We start from the raw sequence: 26,134 nt of genomic DNA, 5'->3' as shown, positions 1-26,134 counted from the left end.
CTTTGTGCTTCCCTTCCTGGGTCTTTATTTTATAGGAACAGATAAGAGCCCAACTGATAGAAAGAATACCATAAAAAGGGAGACTAAAAATATTATTTTTGTAGGGGAGAAAAATTAAAAGGCAGCCCAATGTGCATCAACAAAATCTTTGGCAGGGACACAGGGACTTGATCTTCTTTTTCCTCATACAGCCATCTTTTTAGAACGTGTCTCGAGCAGTGTCTTTCTTCTTTCAAATTAAATGCTTAGCTGAGAAGCTGTTGGATAGTGGAGCCTGATCTTTTCCTTTTCTGATCGGAGAGAAAGCCCAGTGAATAAAATTGAAAATAAATATCAGCTTTGAATAAAGAAGTGTATCGGTGTAATATAGCAATCACTGAGCTAGTTATTGAAATTCAATAACTTTTGCATAGGCTGGAGAAGCACTTTATCTTAGCAGACAGAGTATCAGCCTTGGGCTTTGGGGAACTACAATGAAATTTCCACTCAGCTAGCCACCTAATGGTGCAGTGGGGAAATGCTTCCCTAACAAACAGAAGGTTGCCGGTTTGAATCCCCACTGGTACCTATATATTGGGCAGCAGCAATGATTTCATGTTCATTTTGACTGTCACTGGACAGTGCCAACTGTCGACTACCATGTGTTAACTACACCCCCCCCCACACACACACACACACTGGGGTACTCAGTTATTTTTTTAATTTTTTAATGAATTTTTGAAGTTTGACATTTTGAGGTTTTGAAGTTACCTTTACCATGATGCTTACTGAGTTGCTCTCAGCATATGCTTCCTCACAAGGTTGTTGTGAGGGAAAGTATGTGACAAGCCCACCTTGGAAGCAAGGTGGAATACAAACATGCTAAAAAGGAATTTCAGGGGTGCAGCTAGACCTTGAGCCGGGTCTCACGATCAGTGAGACCTGGTTTTGGAGGGTGTGCGGGGAGAGCGAGCTAAGCCCGCTGTCCCCGCACATGAGCAGGGAGGGAGCCCTGGGCGGCCGGATCAGCCGCCCACACAATTGCCGGCTCCGTTTCAGAGCTGGCAGGGGCTGAGGAGTTCAGGGGCCGTGCAGCTCCCAGAAGCTCCAGTATGCCCTGCATGAGTGTGCAGGGCATACTGGGGAGACCCCCGGAGCTGGGAGGTGGCTTTTCACCTCCCCTTGGGGGTCTACTCATGAGTAGCCACGGTGTGGAGCCACGCTGTGGCTACTCACGATTGGAAAGCCCGGGTTTGCGGAGCGCTCGCTCCACAAACCCGGGCTAAGTGGAGGGCTAAAAAAGCAGGCTGGCCACTTGTAAGCCACCAGGCTTGCCTGCGAGCCCGGTGGTTTACATGATCAGCCAAAATTGGGCTAGGCTCTCCTAGCCCGATTTTTGCTGATCGTGAGAATAGCCCCCTTGTCACATAGCAATGCACCATCCAGCTACTTAACTTGGGCTGCTGTCAACAGCACAAATGTACCCAGTTTTACAAGCTTGCATTCTAAATCCTATTTGCATTAAACAGACAGAGCTGAGACAGGCCTAGCTGTTCCAAGTGTTCTTATTCAACCACACAACAGGTCTACAGCCCTCTCAATGACATCACCAATCCCCTCCCCTAGATAAGGTTATCCCTTTGTACTACATCTCTGTTTCTCTGGAAAGTGTCCAGACCTGTAACTACAAAAGTCAGTTAATAAAATTTTATTTAACAAATTTCTAGACCTCCCAAAACTTACGTCTCTTACGTCTCACAATAAAAACACAATCAAAATAAATTTTAAACATTAAAAGCAATTTAAAACTTAAAGCAAGTTAAAAGTATTAAAACAATATATCTAATTAAAAGCTTGGGTGAACAAATGTGTCTTAATTGACTTTTTAAAAGTTGTCAGAGATGGCCAAGCTCTTATTTCAACAGGAAGCACATTCCAAAGCCTTGTGGCAGCAACAGAGAAGGCCCGTCCCTGAGTAGCCAACAGACGAGCCAGTGGCAAATGTAGATGAACTTCTCCAGATGATCTTAGTGGGTGGTGGGAATCATAGCGAAGAAAGACATTCTCTTAAATACCCATGACTAAGCTGTTTAGGGCTTTATAGGTTATAACCAGCACCTTGTATTTTGCCCGGAAATTTATCAGCAGCCAGTGTAGCTCTTTCAATATAGGGGTAATATGGTCTCTCCAGGATGACCCAGAGACCAACCTGGCTGTCACATTCTCTACCAACTGCAGTTTCCGGACTATGTACAAAGGTAGCACCACATAGAGCGCATAACAATGCACAGGTTCTCACCAATGACATCTGACTCCAGTACTGAGAACTGCCAAATCTAGTCTCTAGGGTTCCCAACAATGATATCTTCTCAGATATTGAGAATTGCACAAATCAAGTATCTTAAGCAGAATGGAAGTGCTCCCTGATCTAGTATGATAGGAGGAATGAAATGAAGATGTTCATATTTCTGCTAAAAGAATTCCTTTTGTGTATTTACTACATAAAAACAGGGTGTTTCTGCTCCAGCTTGGACCGTTCTTTGCACTCCCACATGCAGAATCAGGATTCCTGCTTGGGGGGAGAGAGTGGAGGGTCAAGCTCTATCTAGGGAAGAGGCTTAACCCTTTATACTTCACCATTCATTTCATTGGTCTATTCTGTGTAGTGGAATGCCGGCAGGGCAGGTGTTGCACAACACAGCAGTTGTGCAATGATTTAAAGCAGTGTCCACACAGTTGTGCAGCACTACTTCCATTGTTTCCAGTTGCACAGCTCTGGCAGGTCCTTAATTCTAGCATTGTGTTGTGCAGTAAGGATGTGCCGAACTGGTTCGCTCACAAACCAGACTGCCGTGAACTGGGCCAGTTCAAGTGGTTTGGTCACGAACCTCTTCAAACCACTTTGAACTGGTTCATTGAACCAACCAGCCCAGCTCATCGGTTCTACCAAACTGGTTCACTTTGGCACAGTCTGAATTAAAACTGAATTCCGACCGAACCACAACAAATGGTTCATGCCCACCTCTACTGCACAGGGCCAGCCCTAGGTGAAGTTTGATTTTTGCTTCTCCTTCCACCCAGCCAAGAGGTGTGAAGCCTCAGCTTTAACTTGAGCCATGCAGACTGCTCAGTTGTGAGGTCAAATGACCAGCCCACGTGGATAACCAGTGAATGACTAGCCTGCAGTAGTTTGGGGATACAGACGGAGAGAGTTCCCAGTCTATTACAGGACGAAACTCTAACACTTCAGAGATGAAAAGTTGCTGCTGTTAACCTGGAGATCCAGTCTGAGACCATTTATTTCTGGAAATGAATACTGATGCAGGCAATTCATATTCAAGAGGAGGAGTTCAACTGCTGAGACTAGCTGTCTATTGAGGGCTGAGGTACAATGAGCAAAAAACTGTATATGTACAGAATAGGCAAGCGCTTTGGGGTGCAGGATACAGTAGTACATATTATAGAGAAATCATATTTGACAATGCTATATTCTGCCACTGTTCATGTCCCCCCACAAGGATTAGTGCCCTAGACTAGGTCTGCCTAGTGGACTGGTCAGTCCTGCCACTGCGCAGAATGTAGGCCATCAAGTTCACCTTTTAATTTTTCAATTTTCATTCTATTTGTTTAACTGAAATTTGGGAGTGCCTAACAGTCAGCCAGTTGTTTACCTCCAGGGACTTTAAGGACAGGCATAGGCTTGTTTTTTTCAGCCAGTACAAATTTGTGAGAATTCATTATCTTCCTCTGTTATCTACTTTTGCAGAACCAAGAAAAATCCCATTAATAATTTGTCACTTACTATTGTCTCCAGAATATCTTGCTGTCTTTCAAAAAGCCATTCCTAATCAATGTCCACTAATGACATGATTTACCTGCATTCTCTGAGACAGCAAGGTGATCTTCCCGGTATTTGCTGATTTGGAAGAGCACTATAACATTATAGTAAATCACATGCTTTGCATGTATATGATCTCTAGGACTGTCAGTCAGGGTGGACTATTCCTGTGGTTCTACTGCTGTGTTTTCTTTGACTGGTGATAGCTCTCTGGACAGGTATCTTTCTTAGCATTGCTGCCTGGAATCCTTATAGATTGAAAATGCTGAGAATATGTGCTCTGCCACTGACGTCAGCTCCCCACATGATTTATTTCCTACTTTTGACCTTTCAAGCACAATATCTGGTCTATAACACAACAATGTCCCATAAAGTGCTTTCCCCTTCATCTAAATCTAATCAAATGCTCATTTCAGGGAAGAAATTGCTTTTAGGATGAAGCCATTCTGAGAATCACAGCAGAGGCTTCGCATGCATATTTCAGCTTTGTAGTTGCGACCAAAGAAAGAGGAAAAAATAGAAATATAACAATAAAAGTTAGTTTCATGAGATAGAGTCCCTGGAGCAAAACAACGAAAGACAGCAGCAGCAAAGGCCCCGCAGATGTGCAACTTCATTATAACAAAACAGAACATAAAACATTATTGGAATTGTATGCAAAACAACAAGGATTTGTAGAGTTAAAACTAGTCATAAAACTTCACATAGCCTTTAAAGGTGTTCCTTACGTGCTGGGGGGGGGGAGTCTCTTCACTTTGAACAAGATGTGCAGGTCTTAAGAATAGGGAACCTTTCCCTAGAGCGATTGTTTCTCCTTCTATCTGAAACAGTTACATTTATAATAATGGTGCCTCAGAACCCCCCTCAGAAGTGTTAAATATTTGTACAACTAACGTGTTTTCTTTTTATAAGACATACATGAACGTTATGATTCTGTGAAGACAGCAAAAGAGCTCCAAAGCAAACAGATGTGTACTTAGACAAAGAAAAACCAAGTTTTGCTCAAATTTAAAGCTGTAATTTAAAATTTTAGTGAATAGGGGAGAAGAAATGGGCATTCAATGAACATTACAGTGGTATTCAAGAAATATTAGGAATCTGTCAAGTGGACCTAAAACAGGCCTTACAAGGCAATGAAGCAGCGTCTGGGGGATGGTCTCTTTAGTCTTGATGGCTATCGATTAATAGCAGTATTCTTGAAGGAGCTCAGCTGGATTTTTCTCATCCACTCTTGTGATTGTCATGTAGACATATTCAATAAAGGAGCCAAGAGCTGACCATCACAGCCCAGCTGTGTCCCTCACACTGTCCCACCATCTCCACAGAATCAGACAGTAAAGGGTCCTGGAGAAAGGACATATGGACATAGAGCCCTGCTGCATCAGGCTCAAGGCCCATTTAGTCCAGCATCCTGTTTCACACAGTGGCCCACCAGATGCCTCTGAGAAGCCCACAAGCAGGGGGTAAGGGCTTGCTCCCTCTCTTGCCATTGCTCCCCTACAACTGGTATTTAGCAGCATCTTGCCTCTGAGGCTGGAGGTAGCCTATAGCAACCAGACTAGTAGCCAGTGATAGACCTGTCCTCCATTACTTTGTCATGACATGGTACCTTTAGTTAAGTGTAAGCTCCCTTGAGTATGATCATAGCAAGGTGGGATATAAATGTGGAAATTAAATAAATGAATCCCTCTACAAGGGCAGGCCTGAACATACAATCCATCAGCCATGAATGCCCACTGAAGGACCTATTCAATTAATTGTTTGTTATGCAATCCCAGGTGGCAGCAAGAGAAGGAGGCTCATCAAACTCCTGGTAGGCAATCACGCACAGATCAGGGCTGTGTTTCTCATGAAAACTAGAGACTACAAAGAGCTGCTACAGAAATCAAGCAAACCTACAACACTCATGCCCTCCCCCCATAATTCCTGCCATGTCACATGTTTTTTAAAACAATCTTTACCAAATTACCTGGATCCTCCTAATTCTCCCCCATCACCTATTTGGTATCCCAAAGATGTTGCTTGCTATCAACCTGAATTCATATGTGCCCTCTACCATGCTTCAGAAAACAGCATTTTGTCCCGCAGGAAATAATTGCGGAATGCCCCTTCCCAACCTTACTCACTCAGCTTTTGACAGAATCAAACTTCATGTGAACAGTGAACAATGCACCTGTGACATCTGTATTCCATGCTAGTTGAGATCTCCGTGGTGTTACAGTACCAAGTACATTTTATCCTGAATCTGTAAGAAGTGGAAGAAGAAAAATTGTGAACATGAAAGTGTAGGGGAGAACCCCAGCAATTCAGTTGAGAAGGTTTTAGGCAACTTGTGTGTTCCTTGCCCCAGACAATCATATTCATTCATTCATTCATTCGTTCGTTTTATTTCTATACCGCCCTTCCAAAAAATGGCTCAGGGCAATTTACATAGAGACATAATAAATGAATAAGATGGATCCCTGTCTCCAAAGGGTTCACAATCTAAAAAGAAACATAAGATAGACACCAGCAAGAGTTACTCTCCCCCTGCTAAATAAAGAGAATCACCATATTAAAAGGTGCCTCTTTGCCAAGTCATGCCTTTCCAGCATTATCTCATGCCTTTCCAGCATTATTTAAATGCATCTGCAAGGCAAGGTCAGCTTTTCCATATTTGATAAGAAAACAGCCAGATAAAATCAAGTGGACTAGGACCGGGGAGACCCGAGTTCAAATCCCCATTCAGCCATAAAACTAGCTGGGTGACTCTGGGCCAGTCACTTCTCTCTCAGCCTAACCTACTTCACAGGGTTGTTGTGAAAGAGAAACTCAAGTATGCAGTACACTGCTCTGGGCTCCTTGGAGGAAGAGCGGGATATAAATGTAATAATAATAATAATAATAATAACAACAACAGCAACAACAGCAACAACAATAATAATAATAATCAGCCAATTACAAAAAGCAGCTTTACTGGGAACAGCCTATATTCTGCAACGATATCTATAAAAACAACATTGACAATAAAATTCAGCCATCCTAGGTCCTTGGGAAGGACTCGATGTCTGGATAAAACAAACCAGTCAATAACACCTGTCTGACTGTGTAAACAAATAATAATAATAATAATAATAATAATAATAATAATAATAATAATAAAGAGGCCTTGAAGAATATATCAAGGACAGTGAAGAAGATGCACTTCATATGGTCAATAATGCAAAACTATTCAACACCAATGAAACAAAGCAGGCCTACAAGAAAGAACAAGTCAAGAACTGAGCAGAACAATGGAAAAATAAGCCAATGGTCAATATTTGCACAATATAAGTGGAAAATCAGACATCACCAAGACCTGGCAATGGCTTAAGAATGGCAACTTAAAGAAAGAAACAGAGGGTTTAATACTGGCTGCTCAAGAACAGGCACTCAGAACAAATGCAATAAGAGCAAAAGTCGAAAAATCCACCACAAATAGCAAGTGCCACCTTTGTAAAGAAGCAGATGAAACCGTGGACCACCTAATCAGCTGCTGTAAAAAGATCACACAGACTGACTACAAACAAAGGCATGACAAGGTAGCAGGGATGATACACTGGAACATCTGCAAAAAATACAAGCTACCTGTAGCCAAAAATTGGTGGGACCATAAAATTGAAAAAGTAGAAGAAAATGAAGATGTAAAAATATTATGGGACTTCTGACTACAAACAGACAAACATCTGCCACACAATACACCAGATATCACTGTAGTCGAGAAGAAAGAAAAACAAGTCAAAATAATCGACATAAGCAATACCAGGGGATAGCAGAATAGAAGAAAAAGAAATAGAAAAAAATCACCAAATACAAAGATCTACAAATTGAAATTGAAAGGCTGTGGCAGAAAAAGACCAAAATAATCCCAGTGGTAATTGGCGCCCGGGGTGCAGTTCCAAAAGACCTTGAAGAGCACCTCAACACCATAGGGGCCACAGAAATCACCATCAGCCAATTACAAAAAGCAGCTTTACTGGGAACAGCCTATATTCTGCGACAATATCTATAACAACAGTAACAACATTGACTATAAAATTCTGGCATCCTGGGTCCTTGGGAAGGACTCAATGTCTGGATAAAACAAACCAGTCAATAACACCTGTCTGACTGTGTAAAATATTATTATTATTATTATTATTATTATTATTATTATTATTATTATTATTAAAAGTGTGAATTTTTTAGCAATTAGATGAAATCTAGGAAGTGTCACAGCTGGATAATATATTGATTTAACTCAGAAATAACAGAAAATGAGGAGAGAGAAATAGAATTCTAAAAAACAGAGAGAAGGAGGGAGAGAGGGAGTTTGTTTTTGTCTTGGAATCCAGTAACTGAAGATCTGAAATTTGAAAATGTCTAGAACAGCAGGGATTCTCTTTTTCTTTTATGGAGCTTTCATTGTTTATATGTAAATGCCCACTATTAAGATAGAAAGAGAAGTGTTAATTGCAGCAAGCCATAAGGGATGAAAAGTGTTCCTAGATGTTCTACATTGCACTTCTTTCTGGGGCTCCCTGAAGTGCAGGCTTTGCCATTCAGAGAAAGGGGGCAGGTCTGGATTTGAAAAGCCTTGCTGATAAGCAGACAGGGAGCCCTTTCTCACAAGCAGTGAGAAAGGTCATTGTGTCATTATTTTTATTACAGCCATTGGCCAGCCAAGAGATAAAAATCAGAATAACAGATATAACTAATATACACAAATAGTAACTGATAATAACACACAATAAAACAGTACACAAGCATCCAGGATAGATTACTTTAAAAACAGTAAAACAGCTCCTACAATTGAGACCTTAATCTCATAGCAATATAAAAAAAAATTGGCCACCACTTTTGTGATCTCACAGCTTGTATCTGCAAGGCAATATTGTGTATAAAAAAGCTCCCACCTTCCAGGAAATCAAACTAACAACGGGGAAATAAGTTCTTCTCTGACACCTCGATACAAAGAACAATATAACAGAAGATGGGCAACAGTTTCCAGGGGGCCGGAGCCAGAGGGGCAGAAAAGCGTAGCTGAAGAATCCTTAGCGAACCTCCTTTCCAAAAGAGAGGAGGGCAGCACATTTTAGCAAGCCCGAGCAAACGCAACCCAAAACTTGGAAAAGTGAAGCGTTGTTAGATAATTAGCACCTCTATCTTCCATGGGGGGGGTGTCCCAAAATGTAGGGGAGAGCAGGTCCTGTTAGCTGAAGACTTAAGTTCAGTGAGAAAGGTTAAGAGGGTTCGTGGTGAGGACGCCTTAAAAAGTTGCCCTGGTTGCCATGGTTTTCCAGGGTTTTGAGCTGTTTAAAGCTTTAATTGGTTTTACTCTGTTTTCATAGCTTTGATTTTAATTGTTAACCGGTTTTAATTGTTTTTATCCTGTTGTAAACCACTCTGAGCCATTTTGGAAAGGCGGTATATAAATTAATCAAATAAATAAATAAATAAATAAATAAATAAATAAATAAATAAATAGCTTACCTCACCACAGAGGATCCAAGGCTCCCTCTTTGGTGGGCGGAGCACCCACCCAGCTGATTACCGGCTGCTGGTGGTAGCCCCATATTGCCCCACCCCCTGGAGCACTCACAATGTACTGCGTGAGTGCATGGTGCATTATGGGGATCCCCCCTCCCCAGAGCTGGCTGGCATCTCCACCATTTGCCAGCTGTAGCTGCAAATAGCCACGGTTTGCAGATGATTGCAGAAACAGGGTTAGGAGAGCACTCACACTCCTACCCTTGTTTTAGAGGGTGGCTGCCTAGGCGGGTTTGCTGCCAAGGCACCGCCGGGATTGGGCCCGATCCCAGAGGTATGCCTGAACAGGCAAAACTGGGCTGGGCTTCCCTAGCCCAGTTTGCCTGCATATGTGAATAGGAATATAGGAAGCTGCCATATACTGAGACAGACCATTGTCTCAGTATTGTTTTCACAGACTGGCAGCGGCTTCTCCAAGTTTGCAGGCAGGAATCTCTCTCAGCCCTAGCTTGGAGGGAACTTGGAACCTTCTGCTCTTCCCAGAGTGGCTCCATCCTCTGAGGGGAATATCTTGCAGTGCTCACACTTCTAGTCTCCCATTCATATGCAACCAGGGTGGTCCCTGCTTTGCTTAGGGGACAAGTCATGCTTGCTAACTATTAGTAGCAATAATGCATAATGCATAATGTTTCCTGAACCTAAAAACCACGTTCTGGAAAAGAAAACCCTAATTGGGCTCTAGGTGTCACGTGTAGGATGGTGGCCCATGCAGTTCTGCAACGAAGCACAATATCAGGTTTTCAAATAGTGTAACCTGAGGACTTATTCATTGTGACATCATTGTGAACATCAACGTTCGAAAGAACATCAACCCATCATCACATGAAGGGGAGGAGTGTGAACCAGTCACATTTCTTCCCTCACCACTTCTGAAGTATGTCCCAAATGCACTGACATTCACACGGAGCATGTAGAACTCCAAACATCTATGCAGCTATGCAGGAAGTTAGGAGTTTTGGAGGGTTTTTTAAAGATGGTTTTTCCATATCCCTACAGCTTGCACACATCAGACAACTCACTAAGAACATATACATTACCTTTTCCTCCTCAGCAGATACTATCATTATCAATGGTGTTAAAGATATTCCTGCTCTGTTATCCTACAAACATAGTTTCTTGCACTCCTTAGTTTTGAACCACTTTCCACCTGTTGACTGAGTGCTGCTTGGACACACAGAGTTGTGCACTTACCTTCTGTGCAGTTCTTGTGTCAGTGAGCCAGTTCAAGAAATACTGGGCCCCGCACATGTGAAGAAAGAGGGGCACACTAAAAGCACATCTTTCAGGATGTCCTCTATGGACAAATTATACTTTGAGATGCCTCTGTGTAAATCATTTCAAAATTGCAACGAAATGTGACTTAAAGCAATTTGGAAGATCCTGCCCAGGAAAAACATGAAGACCTTTTGAGGAAATCTAGATGAATATTACTTTCAGGATGGTTTCATGCATTTTATGTGGCCATTGCATTTTTCCAAAAGTAAAGCTTAGGGCAGAGGTACATATGACTACAATGACTACCAATAGCTCTCAAAAATTTTAGACTGGGGTCATTCTCAGCCCTCCCTAGAGATGCCAGAAATTGAACTTGGAACTGTCTATATGCAAAGCAGATGCTTTATCACTGAGCTATGGCAACATCTTTAATTTTGAGGAAGCTAAACTACAGAGAGTTTGGGGAATTTACACATTCCTAAAATCAGTGTATTTCCTCTGAACCCTTTCATTAAAAAAAAACACAACCCTTATAAATCAGTGCAAAAATTGACTTACTATTTTCAGACTCTCTGGATATCTCCAAGGAACAAGATGAAGGGCTTTGATTTGTGAAAACTGCCATTCTACCTAATGCAGTTGTAGAGAATTGAGAGCATACTGTTGTTGCTATCTCTTTGGGGAAGAGAGTTCAGTTTTGTATTTCTGCTTTAGGCTTTATGTAACTTTTGAGAGAACAATTAACCTTTAATTGAATCACTCACAACTCGTTAGGTGCCTTTCTTTAGGAAGATTTTTCTTCTTCTCAGGGGTAATGAGAGTTCTTTGTTAGCTATAATGTGACTCAGGCAGTACAGAAATAAAAATAATACACAACTTGGAGGAAATGGCCCAGATCACTTCATCAACATGCTGCTTTTATCTTCAATGTATCCCTTTTGTTTCTACTGAAATACCTCATTGCTTACATTGGTTCTCATGGACCCCCATTGAGGGCTGCTAGGGAGACAGCTGGAGTCAGGAGGCAAGGTTGGGGCCAGGTCCACCCCTGCCCATATCTAAGAAGACCAGCATGACACCTAGGGATAGTGAAATCAGAGGAGTCCCGATACTGACTGCAGCAGGAGATTGTGAAATGCCTTAGAGGGGGCCAGGCTAAGCTAACTCTTTGTCCTGAAGAGAATAAGAGTTAGTCTGCCTGCAGACCAAAGTGCTAGGGCTAAGGGAGGGATTGTGACATAATAAATACGTTCTAGTGAGAGGTCAACTGGAGGGGATGAAGAATACACTGTCCCACTGTGCTCTGCCTATAATAAACTGATTTTTGGTTGTACAGACCTGCCTCACACACTGGATGACTCCTTGGCCTCCCAGGGGGCCATTTGATGTTAAATTGCCTGCTTGATGGGAAGGAGGCCATTACAGTTTTGAACATTAAAAACTGCCTTATACTGAATCATAAAGGTAAAGGTAAAGTGTGCCGTCGAGTCGGTGTTGCCTCCTGGCAACCACAGAGCCATGTGGTTATCTTTGGTAGAATACAGGAGAGGTTTACCATTGCCATCTCCAGCACGGTGTGAGATGATGCCTTTCAGCATTTTCCTATATCGCTGTTACCCAATGTAGGTGTTTCCCATAGTCTGGGAAACATACTAGCAGGGATTTGAACCGGCAACCTCTGGCTTGCTAGTCAAGTCATTTCCTTGTTGCGCCATTAGATCATACCCTTGCCCAAAAGTGTCTACTCTGTTGCTTGCTCACCTATAGATTGTGGGTGTGGGTGTTTCATTCAACCCCATTACAGGAGGAAACATGAGACTTTCAGAGAATCAATGGCACTGAACAATACCTCTTAGCCATTCAGAGGGAGAAAGAGGGCAAAGTGCCTGCCTCCCCAGCAGAAGTTTGGTTGGTAGCAGCCACACCCATCCTTCCTGGGAGCGGGGATTGGCCATTTGTGACTGAGTAGAATTTGGGCTGGGGGGCAGGACCTTCTCTGACCTAATGGCCATGGGTGAGACCTTTCTTTACCTGCTTTGCACCGCTGGTATTCTTGGGTTGAGATATATTGAAACTCAGTTTCATTCAACTGTATAATTCCACTGGCCAATAGTGGTTACATGCATGCAGATTTTGTGCATGCAGGGAGGGAATTTGAGGATGGGTACTGCTGCTGAGCACACTAAGGCACCATAACGATGAAAACTTGCTTGCTTCTTCTACTAACTTTTCACAGCCAACTAGTTCAAAGGTCAAGGTTGCCTCATTGCATTCAGGGCTGATCAGTTGAGGTGCAACAGGGTAGGCTGGGGGTTCTTCAACACACCTTGCAGGAGACTTGGCTCTGAGTGTATGGATCAGTTCAAGGTCTGACCCAGTATTTGGAGCCAGGGTGGAGTTGTCCATATAAGACTGACAACAAAAATGGTACCCTCCAGCTCTTGCCTTAAGCTGTAGGAAGCCCACAGGATGGGCATAGGGGTGGAATTAATGCAGTTTGATATGTGTTTACCTAACTGAAGATCCTTTACATTAGAATAAAAGATGTGGACCTATGGTTAAGTCCATAACTGTCTTATGTCTTCATTTTTTACTGTGTAGGAAAAAACAGTGACTCTTCAAAAATCTCAGAGAGAGGTCTTTCCCAGCCCATTTATCTGAGATCTTTGTAATTTGGGATGCCAGGAATGGAACCTGAGAAGTTCTGCATGCAAAGCACTTACAGTTGCTGTAAATCCTCCCACATAATCAAGTGTTCATGGAAAATAAGAGGAGAAAAACAAAAAAGAGAGAGAATGTTAACTTCCTCATTAGAAAACTCCACTACCACACTCAGTCTTTATAAAATTGGATAAAGTTATAAAAGGATAACATTGTTATCAATATGGCCACCTTCGGACATCATGCCAAACTGGAGACAACAATGCCGGAAGTTGGATTTGTGGTCATCCAAATGCAGAAAACCTCGGTTCCATTAGAAAAGTGATCTGGGGTTTCCAGCCACAAACCTGAATGTGCACCCTTGGTTCTTCCTCAGTTTTGCCACAGAAAACTTGGGTTGGAAAGTGGCAGCGTTTTGTCTGAAGGCTGCCAGCTCTTGAAACAGGAGTTTAGGGTAGGATGCTCCTCCCTCTCTCCATCTCCGATTGGCTGCTGTGGTTGTCCTTCATGAGAAGGAGGAAACCTGTGCAGCCAGTTCCTCCCCACGTTCAGGCTCCTAGACTCCAGATCAGGATCATATGGGAGCACAGTGGGAGGAATGGGGGGAAATCATGGGTCCATTTCACCCACGGTTTCCCATTATCTGCAAAAGAGGTCTATGTGTGCTTTGTTGTACATTGAAGTAATGGTAAACCCACATAGTGTTTGACTAAATGACAAAAGACACATTATAAGATATGACATACTCAATGTTAGAAATTAGTTCTTGGCTACTAGTAAGATTATTTGACCAGTTAGATCTAAATAATCAGGAATAGAGTTTGTTTAACTTTCCAGAAGGGTTGGAAATATCTGTGTTATTTGCAACATAATTGAATTATGGTTTCCATCTTCGGGAGGGGGGGATTCTTTGAACTCATTTATGTTCACCTTTAAGTTGGATGAAATCTTATCTATAACTATTACCAAGCAGATCTTAGTAAACCACTGCCTAATAGGTGTACAGGTATGTCCTGATTTTTTCATTGGGTTTATATGGTAAATTTCACTGCAATAACTAAGAGAGTTTTTTGATCCTCTAGCTATTAGTTCATGGTCCAGCATAGTGTTCAGAAAGACCTTCTTGCTTCACAGAACAAACATTTTTTGTTTAACTTATTTCTTATTCAACTTTGCCCATTTATCTTTCCTAGAGCAAGGAGTTACAGGAGGTAGTAATTCTCAGAGGAAAAGGATGAGTAAGGTCTCAGGATGGTTTTTATTTTCCAAGGCCCATTCAGTTGTTCAAATATAATGTTGATGCTTCAGCTATTGGCAGCAGCCCATTCTGGCCTTGTTCGTTAAATCACTTCATTGTCCAGTGACATCTTTTATAAGAACCAAAATGCACTTTAGACTGAAAAAGTCAAAGGAATTTCTTGGCAGAGACTACATATGATTTTCTTTTTGATTACATTAAGGTTGGCTAATTTTCTACTGTCTTGTAAAATCAATATTGTACACTATATCTGCTATAAGGGCATTGGAAAATTCTGGATTAGTTAAACCACATCCATTTTATGATGTCAGCATTACCTGATGTCAGCAGAAACTGGAGAATTGCAACTGTGACAGCATTATTCAGCTACAGCAATCAGATAGTGCCAGCTATAGATGCCTTTATATTCATACAGCCCAAGTCACAATGAGGCCACTTTCGGACATAATGCAAAATCAGAGGTAAACGTGGCAGAGGTTTGAGTTTGTGGTCATCTGAATGTGTGAAGCCATGGTCTTATCACCCAATCATGGCTCCATTTTTGCCTCTAAACCTGAATTTGAACCTTTAGTTTGTATTGAGTTTCACTGCTGAAACCTCAGGTTCCAAAGGGCCATTGTTTCATCTGAATTCTGCAGCCACTGTAACCTGGGGTTTTTTTGTGTGTGTTTTTGCTCTAGCTCCTCCCAAAACCAGAAAGGGTGGCTCAGAGTAGCCTAGAAATGGGGCAGTTCTATACCAGCCCCTCTTCTCACTGGCCACCTCTCAGAGCTGGTGCCCCACCCTCTGCTGTCTCTGCACTCCTCCTGCCAATGCTTGACAACGATGCCATGTCCCTAGAGACCATTCATTTAAATTGAAATAATCACATTGGGGGGGAAATCAGCTTTCCCTTGCATCTTATGGGCCCCTCTTGTCCATCTGCACAAAAAGGATGGGATGACATGAGAGGGACAGCAAGAGAGGTCTTCAGCAATTCAGGGCTTTAGTGATCTGTGCACTAAAACATGAAGCCCTGGCAACACCAGAAATGGAACTAGGTTCTTTCCTTACAAACGGTACACATGCCAAGGCATTGTGGAAGTGATACCAGGGCACTTATCAGAAATACCCATGTGACGACTCCATGCACAGCAGGGTCATCATATCCATGCTACTCCAGAGGAAACCCTTTTTATTATTTGATTTATTTTATTTAACATATTTTTATACCACCCAAAACGTATGTCTCTGCTTGCCATGAGATGTAATCCTTGCCATGGCAACCTTTCTGTGGTCCAGTGAATTAAAGAAAGAACTTGTAGCCCCACAAATCTGGTCTCTGTCTTGGTCCATTGGATTGGATTTCTTGAACAACCTGCAACACACACCTCAGCATGTTGCTTGGCATGCAAGTCCTTGACTTAGAATTAACACAGAAAATGTTTTGACAGCTTCCATCTGGGGAAGGAGGGGGCACAAGTGCAAGGGACCCTTTCATTAACAAGACACCTGATCTAACATGGCTGCTCAGCAAAGCATCCTTTTAAATTTGTTGTGTGTTGTCTGATTGGGCAGCAGGGCATTAATTGCCCTGCATGCCTGAATAGTGTCGGTATTTTTAAACTTCCTGTGGACAGTACTGCTCCCCCCAACTGTATAGAGGGGTGCCTTTAAATCTGTATATAGATAGAGATAGAGATAGAGATAGAGACTGATATAGATATATCTAGATCAGGCCTACTCAACTTCAGCCCCCTAGCTGTTTTTGGACTACTACTCCCATTATCCCCAGCCACAGTGGCCAATAGCCAGGGATTATGGGAGTTGTAGGCCAACATCTGCAGGAGGGCCGAAGTTGAGCAGATCTGATCTAGATGTTCAGCCTTGGCTCCCACTTAATGTGTCTGAGCAGTTTCAAGTGGGCAGAGTTAGGAAATAACAGGGATGGATCCAACATCCACCACTGAATTTTTTGGGGGGAGGGGGAACCCAAGGGTTTGGGGTTTTTTTTAACCCACACATAGGATTATCCTGTTCATGGTAGATTTCCCTTTGCTGGCATGCAGATCTCTTGCAAGGACAGTGGTGCAAGTGGTTAAAATGTCTTTTGAGGGTGGGGGATTGATGCTGAAAGGATACGATTGTACTGGGCACACCCCCTCAAAGATCGTGGCTAATGTTTGCTGCTTTACTGACATCCTGATGCCTTGCCCAGTCTGGTGATGTGAGAGGAACAGAGCTTGCTGGGATGCAGCCTCGGTGGACCAGGAAGAGGGAATTTTCCCAGTTTGCCCCTCTGCCCCAAAGCCAGAGTTTGCCAAATCCCGGTTGATGGATAGTCTGCGGCATGATTCTTGGCATTGCAAATTAACCCCAGCTTTGTCTATCTGAGGTTTCACACTATGTCCCAATGGGCCCTGTGTGTTTTCCATAAGATCCTATACCCAGCAGGGATTGCATGGAGAAAGAAGCAGTCAGTTCTCATGTGTGAACCAGCCTGAAATCATCACCGAATGCTCAGCTGGGAAAATATTTTCAGCCAATTCACAATGAAGTTTTTTTTAATTGAACCCAGAAAGAGATTGGCAGTCAATGTAGTTCTTTCAGCATTGGCATAATATGCAACTTGCAGCAGCCACTGGGTAGTAATTGTGTCACTGCATTTTGGACCAACTGATGTGTCCAAATTGCTCATCAGTCTACTCTGGAAAGTAGACAAGTTTAAATATCCTTTCCCAGGATAAGGCATAGCTGGCTAATCAGCTGCAACATGACAGCTATCTGTATATGCAGAAGGTCCCCCAGACTAGGTGCTACAGGGGAAGTGTGACCCCCCCTCCAAAACAGGCAAAACACCTGCCTCCTTGTTAATCCAGTCTCCCAACATCATCTTCATGTTATCTGAACTGAGCTTCAGTACACACACACACACACACACACATACACACACTCTGAGTGTATATATGTATATATGTACAGTGGGTATAGGAAAGAATCACCCCCTTTGATAGACCTTAAATTCTGGTTCCCTTACATCCTGAAATGAAAACACAAAGAAAATTCCCTTCACCAGCTGTACTTATCCAATGCAACCTATAACATCCAACTGAAAAACATCACAATTACAGTCCAGAAAAAGTGTCAGAAATAAAAAACAATAATTACTGAGATTGAAAAAGGATCACCCCCCCAATGTCAATTTTTTGTTGAACCACCTTTTGCTTTAATAACAGCCTTGAGTCTGTTGGGATACTTCTCTATCAACCTTGCACATCTAGACAGAGCAATATTTGCCCACTCCTCCATACAGAACTGTTCAAGTTCAGTCACATTGGATGGTAGGTGTTGGTGGACTGCTATCCTCCCTGGATCCGGTCGGCCCTCCCAACTGGATGGAAGAGCAAGGAGGAAACTGGTAAGAGAGGTTACCAAGAGGCCAATGGCCACTCTGAAGGAGTTAAAGGACTTCATGGCAAAGAGTGGTTGTTCTGTGCAGGTGACAACAATTTCACGAGCGCTCCACAGCTGTGGCTTGTTCGGGAGGGTCGCAAGGAGAAAGCCACTTCTCAAGAAAGGCCACATTAAAGCTCGTTTGAGCTTTGCCAGAAGGCACCTTGAAGATTCTGATGCCAAATGGAAAAAGGTCTTATGGTCAGATGAGACCAAGATTGAACTATTTGGCCTCAACACCAAACAGTACACCTGGCGTAAATCCAACGCAGCTCACCATCCACAACACACCATACCTACAGTGAAGCATGGAGGTGGCAGCATCCTGTTGTGGGGGTGTGTCTCTGCCTCAGGGACTGGGGCTCTCATTAGGGTAGAAGGAAAAATGGATGGGGCAAAATACCGTCAGATTCTGGAAGAAAACCTGCTACCCTCTGCCAGACAGTTGAGGATGGGCAGAAGATTCACCTTTCAACATGACAACGATCCGAAGCACACAGCAAAATTGACCACACAGTGGCTGAAGGAGAAAAAAGTGAACGTCCTCATGTGGCCCAGTCAGAGCCCAGACCTAAATCCCATCGAAAATCTGTGGGGAGATTTGAAGATAGCAGTCCACCAACACCTACCATCCAATGTGACCGAACTTGAACAGTTCTGTATGGAGGAGTGGGCAAATATTGCTCCGTCTAGATGTGCAGGGTTGATAGAGAAGTATCCCAACAGACTCAAGGCTGTTATTAAAGCAAAAGGTGGTTCAACAAAAAATTGACATTGGGGGGTGATCCTTTTTCAATCTCAGTAATTCTTGTTTTTTATTTCTGACACTTTTTCTGGACTGTAATTGTGATGTTTTTCAGTTGGATGTTATAGGTTGCATTGGATAAGTACAGCTGGTGAAGGGAATTTTCTTTGTGTTTTCATTTCAGGATGTAAGGGAACCAGAATTTAAGGTCTATCAAAGGGGGTGATTCTTTCCTATACCCACTGTATAGATGTGTGTGTGTGTGTGTGTGTGTGTGTGTGTGTGTATATATATATATATACACACACACATACTCTCTCTCTATATATATATACACACACACAATGGGAAGAGAGCTGGTCTTGTGGTAGCAGGAATGACTTGTCCCCTTAAGCTAAGCAGGATCCACCCTGGTTGCATACGAAAGAGAGACTAAAAGTATGAGCGCTGTAAGATATTCCCCTTAGGAGATGGAGCCGCTCTGGAAAGAGCACCTCAGCTCCAAGTTCCTTCCCTGGCATCTCCAAGATAGGGCTGAGAGAGATTTCTGCCTGCAACCTTGGAGAAGCCACTGCCAGTCTGTGTAGACAATACTGAGCGAGATGGACCCATGGTCTGACTCAGTATATGGCAGCTTCCTATGTTCCTAATTTATTCATTTAGAATATTTACGTACCACTTCTCAACAACAACACAAGGTACTCAAAGCTCTTTACATAGCAAAAGGAATAAAAAGATGGTTCCTTGTCCCACAGGGGCTCACCATCTAAAAATTAATACATAGGACACACCAGCAACAAGCATTAGAGGGATGATATGCTGTGTTGAACATGAACAGTGGTTCTTCTCCTGCTAATTATAAGAACCACAACTTTCCTTGGTTAGCAAGGGTTTGTCCTCATCCAGTCCATCACTTGTTTCAGAAACTCTTTCAAGAGAATTCAGTGCTTCGCCTGGATCACATGAAAAGGAGAAACAAAACTGGTTGTCATCAGCATACTGCTGACGCCTCATCCCAAATCTCTGGATGAATGTACTCAGTAGTTTGACAGCCCTGAGGAACCCCACAGGACAAATCATTTACAGAGAAACAACAGTTATGGTCTCCTTGACTGAGTGCAGAGGAACTATTTTATACTTGAAATTTATATTAGAATTGTTTCCAGCCCACTTTAATTGCTGAGTATGGCGGGAGAATAAATTTCCCAAGTGCTCCATCAGGTGGTCCATCAAAAATGCCACATGGGCTCTGAGAAACAATTCCAAAATTACTGTATTGATGATAGCACAATCAGTTCTGGGGAGCACGAAGAGACCATTAAAAAACCTGGCTGTAATGATCAGGTAGCAACTGTTCTGCCAGTCTTTCACCTGCCTTGTTTTAAAAGAACCTCCTTGAAAAACTAAATTTTAAGGGCTTCTGAACTTGAGATGTTGGCTTCTGGTTTCAAAGAGCTCCTATGCTATTCATGGCTACAGTAGAAAGTTTGGCAAGTATAGTTTCTTTCCCATTCACCCACAGTGTCTCACGCTGCCAGCTCTCCAAATTGGATCATTGCAGTCCCTGCTGAGTCCATCATCAGTTTCAGACACTTCTTTAGTACAAAGGTAGGTATCCACACAGAACAAATAGGCCATAATTTTTATCATACTAAAAGGCCAACACTGTAGGTATCTCTAAGTACAATGCACTATTCATAGTGACATAACCAGCATCTCCCTTGAATCATTTTTTTTTTCTGCCTTCAGCAATTATGAGCATGTCAGGAATTATGAGCATGTCTTTCACATCTCAAACCCTTCACTGAAATATCATTACCATTAAAAACAGAGCAACTTTGACCCTATCTTCCCATGTCAGCTCAGCTACAGGCAGCCTGATTGCCATAATGAAACACAAAGTGCATGAGACAATATGGCAAATGGAGGGAAAGCAAAAGTAAGAATAACTTGCTATGAGCCCTGTTCCATCAGCTGAGGTCTCATCATAACAGACATGAAAAGCTTGTGACATGCTTCTTTTCATCCTTATGTAAATGGTCATCTCAAGCTGCTACGTGACTGCAGCATGTGAAAAAGGAAGAAAACCAGCCAGCCAGCATCATAAACACAAACAAGACTGGAGAAGGACAGAGTGCCTGGAGGAATACATGCAGGAAGGACAGGTTTATCAGTGGCCGTTAGTCACAAATGAAATCTCCATGTTCAGAGCCAGTATAGCTCTGATTAATAGGTGCTAAGGCAAGGCTATATGCTAGGGCAACCACAGGATAGCCATCTTCTTTGCACCCTACTTGGGAGCTTTCGGGGGGGCTCAGGTGGCCACTGTCAGAAACAGAATGGTGGCCAGATGGGCTTTGCTGAGATCCAGCAAGACAAGTGTTACATTCTTATTTTGTTATGCATTCCTGTGCTATTTATAGAATCTAATCTGATGCAGAAAGCAGCATGAACTTTAATAGAATACAATTTTCCAAATGGGAAACTTCTGCCAAGAGAAGGGGACAGGAATCAATGCAATGGTCATGCCTTGATATAAAAATAGATGCCTATAAATCCTTGATTATCAGCTAATGTTTAACAAGGGGTATATTTTAAACTGAGAAAGGCTGAAGGGCCAGAAATGTTTGCTCTGGCCATGGGCACATTCCCATGCAAGGGGAGTATTCGCCTCTTCCCCAGAGTGCCACAGTGGCTTTGGCTGAGTTTCCCCTTTACACCCTTTAGCTACTCCCATTTCTCTGTGTCATGGCTTTGTAAATGAGAATGGGCAGCATAAGCAAAGATGAAGATTGTTGTTGTTGTTGATGATGATGATGATGATGATGTTTATGTAGAGTAGGTTTGCAACATTTCAACAACAAAAACATTCTCAAAGTGGTTTACACAGCAAAAGGCATGAGAAAATGGTTCCCTGCCCCAAAGGGGCATACAGTCTGGGAAGAAACACAAATGAGACACCTGCAAACAGCCACGAGGAGGGATGCTATCTTGGGTTGAACAGGAGGAACAGTTGCTCTCCTCCTGCTACGTATAAGGGAGCCTCCACTTTGAAAAGATGCCTTTTTGCCCAGTTAGCTGGGGTTAAGAGTTGGACACTAAAGCCTGATATGCTTTACGAGTGTACAGGTGTCTGTACTCTCATACATGTGTTTGTGTGAATGACTGTACATGTGCTCATTTAAAAAGTGAATATGGATACTAGCCCTCCAAATGCATGGTACAGATAGGACAGGTACTTCTGTACATCCATTCAGCATAACATGTGAATGACTGTACCTGTGTACAGATCTGTACCTGTGTACACTATACACTCACTGAACATAATGTGTGAATGGATCTTAAGACTTTAAGAAGAGAACTTAAGTTGGGCACAGCAGCTGTTGCTGTTCACAATAAGGCAAAATAGTTAACAAGTCTGGTCTGCATTTTCCGTTCAAAAAACAGCAGCAGCTAAAATGCATAATAGAACATGCAGGAATCCTTGGGGTTGGGGACTCTGCTGGGGAGCAGATGGGAAGCCCTTGGAGGGAGGTTTATTATGCCTCCCCCACCCCGCCCTCTCTCTCCCCATTATAAAGACAAAATGACTAACTGATGCTACTCCAAATACAGGGGTGGGGGTGGGGAGGAAGGGAAACAAAGAATCCAACCTATCCCGAAACCCAGCAATCTGACTGCTCTTTTTAATATCCCCATCGTGAGAAGATTTGGCTTAATGAAGACATTTGTTGTGCATTCTTTCTAATTGCAGTGGGCCTAGGGAGAAGATGGCACTATTATTTAAAATGCTGCTACAGTTGCTGTGATGAACTGCCAACATATTATAATAGCAAACTCACTGTGGGAGAGAGAGAGAGAGAGAGAGAGAGAGAGAGAGAGAGAGAGAGAGAGAGAGAGAGTAACCAACCATTTCATTTGTACCACCCACTGTTATTCCAACCCCACCGCCGGATCTTCCATTACACTTTATCTCTGGATCTTTTCCCCTGGACCTTCCAAACATATTTTGAGGAGGAGAGATGGTCTTGCAGTAGTGAGCATGAATTTGCTAAGCAGGGTCTACCCTGGTTTGCATTTGGATGGGGCCACATGTGAGCACTGTCAGATATTCCCTTAGGGGATGGGACCATAGCTCAGTGGTAGAACATAGTCATGACTACCTTGCTTCATTGCTGCCAATAGTTCTCAGTGATGACTAATTTAAGTCCATTAATTTCAATGAGACTTAGTCAGAACTAACTTAGTCTGGAAGCGACCCTATGAATGTACAGTCTCTCCTCCCACCTTGTACATCTGCCAATAGTTTATGGCTGCTGTCCATAGTCTTTTTGTTTGCTTACTGTATTTGGCTCCTCTTCAGTTTCTTGTAAATTATGGACAATTCTATTGAGAATCTATTCCAATATAGTTGAAGTCACGGTGGGCTCTAAAATGTTAAGTTCTATGTTCCAAGAAGAGAAATGCTCTGCATTTTTATTCATGAGACTGTGGAAATGATCCATCCAAAGGTAAGCACTTTAAAGTCATGTGCATTTCAATAGGGATGTTAAACACTTGCTTAAAGGCCTCCTGTTGCAAGCAATGAGCCTTAAACGCATCTAACTTTGGCTGAATCAATCCATGTTTGCTTCTGAAATACCCTCTGCATATGTAAAGTGCTTTTTGAGCAGTGCAACCCAGAGGCCCTTCATTTCCATGGCATATGCACACACAAAAGAATGACAATGGTCTGTGCACAAAGTACTGAACAGGACCAGTTCAAGATCAGCCCATGCTTGAGGAAGGACAGAAAGTGCCACCAGTCCTCTCTTACCCGACAGTGTGCAAAATATCCTCCCTTGCTTCTTCTCCTCTTTCTCCTGTGTTCCCTAAATTTAAAAAGGAAGTGGGGATCAGAGCAGAGGAGAAGGTATAGCAGAGAAGAGTCTCTCAGAAGATGTATTAGCCCACCACTGCTCTCCTCCACACTTCTTCTTCTGCCCTGCTCCCTTCTTTAATTTCAAGGAGGAGGGGGAGAGGAAGGGGAAGGGGAAGGGGAATGGCAGAAGCAGGTAGAGGTTGTGGCTCGAGCTCCACTAATTCACTGCCACTAATTTACTGCCTGGGATAACTGCCACCATCAACCTCATGGAGAGCTGAGTAGTAGTCATCTTATGGTTGATGAACCTGCACCCCCCACCACACACATAGTTCATGGCATTTTCCTCTTTGTAGCCGTTACTTCTTTCCTAACAATTTCTAATAATGTGTTGTTGTTGTTGTTAAAGAAATGATGGTAGCAGCATTAGTGTCACTATTCAATGAAACCAATGTTCCAAACCAGGGAGGCCAAATTCTTCAGCCAAGGAGGTGGATTTTCCTGAACCAAGCTGGGAAGATCTACCTGTTGAAGCTGGGAAGATCTACCTTTTGAAGACCAGACACCCTGGCTATGGCAACCCCACTCATCTTCTAAAGGCACAATGACTGGTAAAAGTCTACACTACCTGAGTTAGATTGCCCCTCCACCTTTCCGCTGTAGAAGGGAGAGACACCCTAAGGGTTTTTGTGATAGCAGTTGATTAGCAGGTGAGGAGAATCCCCTGCCTCCTTCAGACATTAATATCTTATGACTACCTGGTCTTATGCTCAGAAACTGCAAGGTGCTATAGCGGGAGGGTTTCAAATTGGCCTAATGTATTCTTCTAGCATTAGGGTAGAGAACATTATAGCTGCACAGAGAGGGATGTTATCAGATTCCTCTCCTGTCAACATTTGTGTCAGAAAGCATGGTTTTGGACCCCACCCACTCTCCTATGGATCAGATCAAATGATATAAAAGTGTCGATCAGGCATTTTATATATTTGCATAAAACGTGTACTTAAATACATCCTTTGAAATGCATTATTGTATCAACTATTTAGATAGGAAATAATAATTTGATAGGAAATAAAATACCCAGAAAAACAAAATCTGGGCATTTTTAGCAAAAATGGAACAAAAAGTAGTCCTGTGCGATGGAAAATGAGAGGGATCTGCCAGCTTGAACTAGTTCACAAGAAAACCCCAGTGAACTTCCACCAGTGATGTAGCCACTGTGGAGCAAGGAAGGACAAATGTCCCTGGGCTGTGGGGACTGTGGGGCCACCAGAACACCCCTTACCCACCCACCCCCAGTGCTGCTCCAGTCATAGAAGATGGGTATGCTGCCAGCCACCCTCTTATTCCATCCTGAGGGCCACTTCCAGCTTTCCTATGCCCCTGAACTTCCCCCATGTGTCTAAATTCATAACCAATCCATCACCTTTGAGTAAGTAGAAATAGACTAGATCCTTTGAAATACTTTCAGAGAAATTAAAAAAAAACTGCCACCAACAACTGGAGTCCAGGCATCATTCACTGTGAGTTCTCTGACTGTTATTGCTATCACAAGAAGAAGTCCCACAGTAACAGAGGAAGGGAAGCGGGTAGGGAGGGCTGCAGCATTCAGAGGAAATGAGTTACTGAAATGAAAATAACCATATAAAGGCATACGGTAATGAGCCATGTTCAGTTCACAAATTTTTCAAGACATCTCATGCCTTAAACTGACAAAAAGAAGACAGAAACAGCAGCAGCGGTATAATTTATTTGTAGAACAAAGATAGTAGCAAGTATTTTTGACAATGTGAAGTATACCCTTGCTTGCGTAGAAAGGCAATAGCTAAGAAGAAATATTATTGTTCTATCTCCAACTCAAACAGATGCCAATTCTACCCAGAATCTGGATACATTTGCCATCTTTTTTTTTTTTTGAAGAGAATGGCTATAACACACAACCGAATGGCTCAAGTTCTTTACCTTGTTGATGTTTAGAATTTCCTCCTTGCCAAGAACAAACTACAAGACTACAGCTAGTATGAAAAGAGCCAAGAAACTAGTTCTGTAAGCCTGAGCAGCCTCTTTTTCTGTAAACAGCACTACCAAGTCACATTGCAAACTGTTTTTGAGACTCTGGGTTTTTGAGACTCTGGGTATTCTGTTTTTGAGACTCTATTTTTGATACTCAAACATTACTTTATTCATTACTTTAAATGTGTCTGTTGGCCCTGCTGTCTTTGTTTTATTTTGTAAACAGTACGTGTGGGGATGCATGAACCAGATTGATCCAGTGGATGGGGGATAAACATTTTGCACCTGCCATGGTTCTGATATGGACCATGTACCCCACATGCACTAATTACCTGAGATGAAAATGAAACTTCCATTAGAGCAAATGGATTTTAAAGTGTGTTCTGATGCTGAGTTGCAAAAGTAAAAAATTCCACTAGGCTAGTACAATAGCCTTGCAATAGCTTAGCAGCTCTTTAGGGATGTGCATGGAACCTAGGGTTGCCATGCCCCCAGAAATTCCGAGTATCACCCAGATTTTAAGCATCTCATCTGGATTGCTTAGCCTACCTGGATTCACCTGGATTTCAGCTTTCATTAAAAAAA

The 26,134-nt window shown here is 42.7% G+C and overlaps 1 protein-coding gene across 1 annotated transcript in view; it reads left to right on the top strand.

The window, feature by feature from the left end:
* The window catches only part of LOC128352409 (eggshell protein 2A-like), a 150,695-nt gene that overhangs the window by 63,502 nt on the left and 61,059 nt on the right, over positions 1 to 26,134 (top strand). The gene's annotated exons all lie outside the window — the stretch shown is intronic.

Source organism: Hemicordylus capensis, chromosome 3, assembly GCF_027244095.1.
Source record: "Hemicordylus capensis ecotype Gifberg chromosome 3, rHemCap1.1.pri, whole genome shotgun sequence".
NCBI classification, from domain to species: domain Eukaryota; kingdom Metazoa; phylum Chordata; class Lepidosauria; order Squamata; family Cordylidae; genus Hemicordylus; species Hemicordylus capensis.
This window is presented reverse-complemented; position numbering and strand designations above follow the sequence as displayed.